Below are 7,129 nucleotides of genomic sequence, written 5' to 3' on the forward strand. Positions count from 1 at the left end.
TTTAGAAATTTCTATGGAGAGGAAAAGCCAACTAAAAAAAGGAAGTGGGCCTTATAGAAATATTTTTAAACCAAACTTTTAGGAATAATTTTGTTCTGTATGAAATATCTTTTAAAAAAATCAGAAAAACATTATTTCAAAAATATTTAGGTTTTTTTTCCCCAGCAATATCAGATATTCTTTCTGTTCCTCCCCATATCATTGCTTTCTGGTTTCAACCCTGAACTATGGAAGTTTAGGAGGAAGTGATCTGACAATCACAAACCAAAGCAATCTAATAATCACAAAATGAGCAATGTAATAACCATGAACTGAGTTTTCTGTTGAAATAAATTTTAATGTCCAGTTGGTTTGAGGAGAATATGAACGCACTCAGCATGTTGCCAGCTCAGGTTCTAAATGAAAATTGTGTGTGGGCTGAAAGTCACAGTTTTATGAGAAAATTGATCAAAATCTCGGTTTTTAATAGAACATACACCAAGAGAAGGGAGCAAGACTTAAGAATTGTTTATCAAAAGCTACAAGGTGAGAATTTATATTTGGAAAAAAAGGCTTCTGCTTTCCTTCCGCTTTGCAGACCTCTAAACAGTTATTTTGACCTAATGTGGTGTGATGGGAGGAGATCAGAAATGGGGCTGTGTTTTCTTCAGTGAGTCCATTTTGATGGCAGACCTGAGAGCTGAAAGGAACTTTTCAAAATGGCAAGTGAGGTGCTCTATGCTGTGGTGGCACCCAAGGAGAGAGAGAATTTTATTTCAGAAGCTTCAGATCCAGGTAAAAAAAATGTTCATCTTAATATTACTTATTTTTTCTTTGCTCACTGACGCATTCTTAAAACTTTCACTCTTTTTTAAATTGTTCACAAGCAGCTGAAGTCATGTGGAAAGCCTTTTAAAACTATTAATACCCAACTCTGTTTATTATATATATATATATATCTATTGGCATGGCAAATTTGTGTTTGTTGATAGAATGAATGCTGAATTCTAGCAAAAGTGAAGATTGACCTTTAAAATCCCATTTTGGCTTTCAGTAAATGGCTGAAATAAGTTCTTAAACACATTAATGTTCAGACATTGAAGATCTTTAGACAGATTATTGGAAACTCATTGACAATTGAAGTTCACAGGATGGACTTCTCTTTCCTGCAGTCCACTTACATTTTGTATTTTAATTTGATTCAGTTTCTTAGACACCAGAAATATTTTTAAATTCTAAAGTGATAGGTCTGTTTCTATTTTCTTCTTTCCTTCTCTTTCTTTTTTCTTTCTTTCTGTCTTTCTCTGTCCCTTTTCTTTCTCTTCTAAAAGTTCTATGTTGAGAAAAATACAAGTCAAGATTTAATAGAACCTTCTACAATTTTGAAAACCATTAGTACTGCAATTTTTGCATAACCAACTGATGCCTTCAACTATAAAACTGCATTGCTTAAAAATTATTTTCAAAAAATAATGTGCAAAATATTGCCATTAATGGATTTAGGTAGGAAATAATTCATAGTTTTAAAACAAAAGTATCAAGTTTTACTTTTTCAATTCTGACCAAAAAATAGCTCTTTCCTTGTTGTAAGAAAATTGAGCGTGGAAAATTTATTTTAAATTATAACATTCAGAGGTTCCAATAGGAAAGAAAAATATGTCCTGAGTATACCAGTAAAGCAATATTTATTCTTAAAAATTAAACATGTATATTCACTCATTGGAACAGAGTATAGAAAGCACCTGTACAGGTATGAAATCCTTGTCTTTCATTGTTAACTCAGCTTGCCCCTTAAATTACATGACCAGTTCTCTGCAGAAGAGCTACACTGCCAGGACAATCCTTGGGACTCCAGTGTAAAACTCTCTAAGGATTTATTGGAGATGCACCCTCATGCCCAGAACAACTCACTGTGAAAGTGTCTCAGACTCAGAGAGTGTAAAAGTCCGTTCCATCTATTTTTAGTTTTTTCCTACCTGTCCCTTAAATTTCCAGTTATATGTTATAAAGTGCTTTCACACAGCTTTTAATTCACTTTAGTGAATCATGCTTAAAAATTGCTGTATAAATTCTGAGAGCCCCCTAAGCCAAGATCATACTTCTGAAATTTGCCAGTATAAGGTGCCTGGAAATTCAGAATCTAAGAAATTCTAATGGCCAATTATGAGGCTAATTAAGTAGCCAAAATTTCACACAAAATGTTTTTCTTATGTTTTAGAGTATGCCAGCATGGTGTTTGGCCATAACATTTTTAAAAAAATATTTTTAATGGCAATATCTATATTCTGGTCACTTCTGTGCAGCTTGCATACCTGTTGGTGTCCCAATAAATGCTTTATTTAAATAGCATCCTAAAGAAAGGACTTCCACAGGCTGATTGTAATATCTTGCATGAAGAAATACTTAAACCAATTTTGAACTTGGCACCTATTAACAGCACCAGTGTGTCCTAGTGAGCTATAGCAGAAAAAAAATCATCTAACAATATAATTAATCTTTTTTCATGTTCTTATAGATATAAAATCATATCTATACATTCTTACAATCTTCATCTTCAATTTCTTTGTGTGTTCCATTGCTTTCAAACTTGAGAGCACAAGAAAACCGAGCCCTCATCTTCTGCCAGATGCTGTTAAATTATTCTGACCACTCTGCTGTTGCCTGTGAAAGATGCTTGGTTCTGAAAATGGGTTGGAGTCAATATTTTTGTAAATCTAAGGTTGATCTCAGCAGCTCTGGCATCTTTAGGAGGTTGCTTCTCTATAGGCAAAAAAAAAAAAATCTTATTTCACACACTGTCAGTGAGGAAATTTTTTGAAAGTAGCTCCTGGGGAATGAGACAAAACATGCAAAGCAGGCAACCCTGGAGGTTGTGGTGTGTTACAGTTGATATAAAAATACATCTCCTTCCTTCCTTCTGCTGCCACACCTACCAAAACCTGCTGGGGTCAGTGACACCTCCCACACCTTTGGGGAAGCCCACCCTGACAACACTTCTTATGCTCTCTCTTGGTTGCAAAAGTCTTGTAACACAGGATGAAGCACTTTTTATAATGCTTGTGACCATGAGTGTAACAGCCCAGGCTGTGGTTTATTAAGAAGTAAAGGGAAAAAAAAAAAATTTAGCCAAGGAAAGTTGCCAGTAATTAACCTCTGCTTAAAGATTGACAGAATATATAAATGTGTGTGTAAGATATGGAATGACAAGGAAAAAACAGAATTCATAATAGAGTAGTTCAGTGTATGGTAACTGAGAGTCACCTAGGAAGATTTGTAAAATTGTCTAAAATTTAATAAATTAATATTATTTATGTATTTATTTGTTTACTTGGAATACTGCACTGAAGAACCATTGTTGCAGGAACTCTTCTAGTACCTTCAGCTCTTTTTGTCCTCCAGGTGATTCAGTCACATATGCTGAGGTGAATATGAAATGGAGATCTGACAGCCCTGACAGCACACCCAAAATGACACATTCAGGTATGGCAACACCGCGGGACACTTCAAGTTTTCTCGTTATATTTCAGCAGCCAAGCATCTTTTTTTTTCCAGAGTATGGCAGAGAATCTCTTTTTCTCTTTGCTGCAGGTGATTTCAATCCATTTTTCCCTCCTCCCCACTCCTGAAGGGATGCTCAGAACACGCTTAAAATTCATTTTGCAGTAGAGGCACTTGAAAACTCTTCTGTTCATTTTAGCAACAATTTCCATGTCCTGCTTTTCACTTCTGAATGAATTCTGGGTGAATGAACAGGCCAACAATAGTATTTAAAGCAAAACTGAGATACTTTTGAAAAGTAATAGCCAAAAAGTAAAAATTCTGAACAGCTCTTTGACAATTCCAGAAAAAATGTGTCTATCTTTTCTTAAGTTAAAATTTTAAGGTAGTTTAAACTATTTCAAACCATGAAACCAGCCCTGAAAGAAAATTTTGTTCTGCAAAATGAAATAATACATTGGATACGAGTTTTGACTCTTGTGTATGAGGTGAAAATGAGGAAGAGAATATTGCATTTATGTGATGCATAAGAGCAATTAATATATGCAAGGAAAAATGTTGGCTGTGGGAAATGCTAGTGCAAACAAACATTTCCACTGGGGTTTAATTTGGTCTCACAACAAAGAAAAAGAAACTGAAACCATCAGATGTGTTTTCTGAATAAAAGTGGCAGTCAGGCGGACAAGGGAGTAGGCCAGGTGGAGACCCTGTTACAAAGACAAAATTAATTTACTAGCTTCACTGAAATGCCCTATGATTTTATCCCAGTGGATCCAGGATTGGAATGCAGCATGGAAACTGTTGTCAGAAATGCAATTTTCATATAGGGCCATTGACCTGTGGGCTTTTTGGCTCCTTTTTCTATCCCAGTCCTCAATCCTTCCCTTCCTTCTCTGATTCTGGCTACACTGTCCAGGTTTTTAGAATTTTCTTCAAGGAGTATCAAAATCTATATATGCTCTACATATGGATAAATGCTACTAGGAGAGCTCTGTCCCCTCACATTCTTAACTGGAACCTCTTTAAAACCACAGAAGCTGAATGTTCTGATTCTTGTTTGGATTGGGGAGCAGTTTAAAGGGAAAATATTAAGGAACGGGGATCAAATGAACACTGTGATCCTAGCCAGGATTAAAGATGAAGGAGAAAATGATGGAGGCAGGGATTTAAAGACTAATTAAACAACTGTGTCTTTGTTGTGGTTAAAAATGATGGTAATCTGGGAAGAGTCTCTTCTCTGGGAAGAGAATTTCAAATTACCTATAATTTTTTTTTAAAGCCTGAATGGGACCTCCAAGCTTTCCTTGTGAGTCTTCAGTTGTGCAACCTCAGGCAATTAACACAGGATAGCACAACCACTGCAAGCCATTTTCCAAGGAAAAGGCAGGGCATATTCCAGAGTGGAAAGTACTGGCAGGGCTGCATGTGCACATGGCAAAAGTCTGGCACAGCAGTGCTGGCAAAGCTGTGCTCTGCCACTAAAGGCAAGAGGTTGTATTTTTAGGTTTCTTCTCAACAGCTGTGATGATAAAATTTAGGACTGGTCAAGAAAAGGTTTCTTCAGATCCTGAGGGTGTGATTTTAATAGTAACAAACACAGGTTTGTATACATACAAACATATATGTAGTATATATATACCTACACATATATATACACACTATATATTGTGTGTGTATATACATATATATATATATGTGTGTGTGTGTATACACACACACACACACACACACACACACACACACACATATATATATATATATTCACAAGTGCTGGATCTATAGCAGGAAGGACAATGATTTTCCATGCTCCACAACTCAGAACAAAAGTTGCCTTGTTTCTGCCCGCGGTGACAGCCCTGTCCCTTGTTTCTTTGGCAGTGGCCTGCTCGGAGAAGTCCCTCTGGTGCTACCTTGTCATCGCCCTGCTCTTCTGCTCGGCGGTTCTGCTCCTCACGGTCATCCTGCTGGCGGTGAAGTGCTACAGCCGGTGAAACGCTACAGCCGCTGACGCTGTGCCACAGCGGGTAAGCTCTTCCCAGCCCTGCTGGGTGTCCGTACAGCACCGCGGCATTCAGCACAGAAGGCGCAAGGAAGCTCCCAAACCAAAGGCTGGTGGTTTTAGGCAGCCACGGTAACACTCACAGCAGTTTGAGCTTCAGTGAGGTTCTCTAATTCTAGCAGCTTTTGTCTCTTTCATTTCCAGATAAGTCAGCACAGGAAGGTTCTGCTTCTTCAACGGAATGGGATGTAGTGGCTGTTTTATTTTACATTATTTTGGCTGAAGAGACAAAATGAAGACGTGCCATCAGTCTGATCACTCTCCAGTTTTATCATCCCAGATCTCTGTAAAACCTCTAACCTCTCCATATATGGACAAGACTTATATTCATTTTATTTGGAATTTTCTTAATCCTGTAATAATAGCAACCATCCAACTATATCAGTGCCTGTATCAAGACATGGGCTCAAGCTCCTGCATCAAAAGGTGGATTTGGGCCTTGTTTAGACAACAAAAATGACCAGGGGGAGACATACTTTTGATTCACATGTGACTTGATTCTGCACTGATGTGCAACAAAGAAAAGCTTTTGGATTATATGCAAGTGCAAAAACTCACAGACAAAACAGGGAATGTGTAAGGTTGCAATGAGGTTTTTTATAAATCCTGGGCTTGGACTTGATTTTTCTTCTTCTGACAGCCTTTAGTTGGATTTGTATGAAAGGGATATTGAAAGTTCAGGAAACTGAATTAATTAGTAGAGAAGTCTCAGTTTCATCTCCTCATTGGCTTGAATTAAATTGTTCTGTTCCACTTGTCCAGAAGAGCATCTCACAATACCTTGTTTCTGTCTTGGGGCAGTAATTGATTTTTGTCTTTTTTTTGTGTTTGGTTTTTTTTTCTCCCATGTGCCATAGCCTCAGTTAAAACTGAGTCCTCCACTGAAACTGACGCACTGAAGTTCAAATACATTTATTTGTAATTATGACCTTATTGTCTGTTTTTAGATTATGTCTGGATCTTATCCATTTTAACTTGTTTGTGGCAGGCTGCAGAGGATTTGCAGACTGAGTAGGAGGAGTCTGTGTAGCAAATATATCTAGAATATTTCTTGTATCTAAACTTACCTGTACTGTGGCTGTTGCTGCTGCTGGTAATGTACCCTATCTTTATAATACATACATGCACAGAAGTCAATAAAGGGATTCAGTAAAGCATTTTTGCTGGTGTTTGGTTGGATGGTTGGTTTGGTTTCCTCCAGTCTTCTGTTAGACTGGAGGACAAATAACATTTGGTATTTGTATGAGTGTCAGTTTTTGTGAGGTAGCCCATTTATAGCACACCTGTTTTATAGATCTTGCTACTTATCCTCTTTATTTTTCAGTCTTACCCTTACCCTCACCTCTTCAAGATAAAAATGTAGCACATAAAACCCAAAAAGCCAGAAATTAGACCCAAGACACAGGCAAAATCAGGAGACTGGACTGGTGGTAATATTAGAATATTAGAAATACTAGATGGGTGGTAGAAAATAGTGCAAGGTGAGGGTAACACAAGGCAATCAGTGAGGTGTCAAAACCAAATATACCAATACTACTTTTAATAATCTTATATTTTTTTAATAGTTGAATACAACTCTGTCTCAGAGGAAGG

General features: G+C 37.1%; 1 long non-coding RNA gene across 1 annotated transcript; it reads left to right on the top strand.

The window, feature by feature from the left end:
* The first annotated feature begins 620 nt into the window (after nucleotides 1–620).
* Nucleotides 621–6,693, top strand: LOC132327161 (uncharacterized). Its single transcript, XR_009486452.1, has 4 exons — nucleotides 621–774; nucleotides 3,379–3,459; nucleotides 5,356–5,501; nucleotides 5,681–6,693. It is a non-coding gene; the product is annotated as an uncharacterized LOC132327161 (long non-coding RNA).
* Nucleotides 6,694–7,129: the final 436 nt, after the last annotated feature.

Source organism: Haemorhous mexicanus, chromosome 5 (genome assembly GCF_027477595.1).
Source record: "Haemorhous mexicanus isolate bHaeMex1 chromosome 5, bHaeMex1.pri, whole genome shotgun sequence".
NCBI lineage: Eukaryota > Metazoa > Chordata > Aves > Passeriformes > Fringillidae > Haemorhous > Haemorhous mexicanus.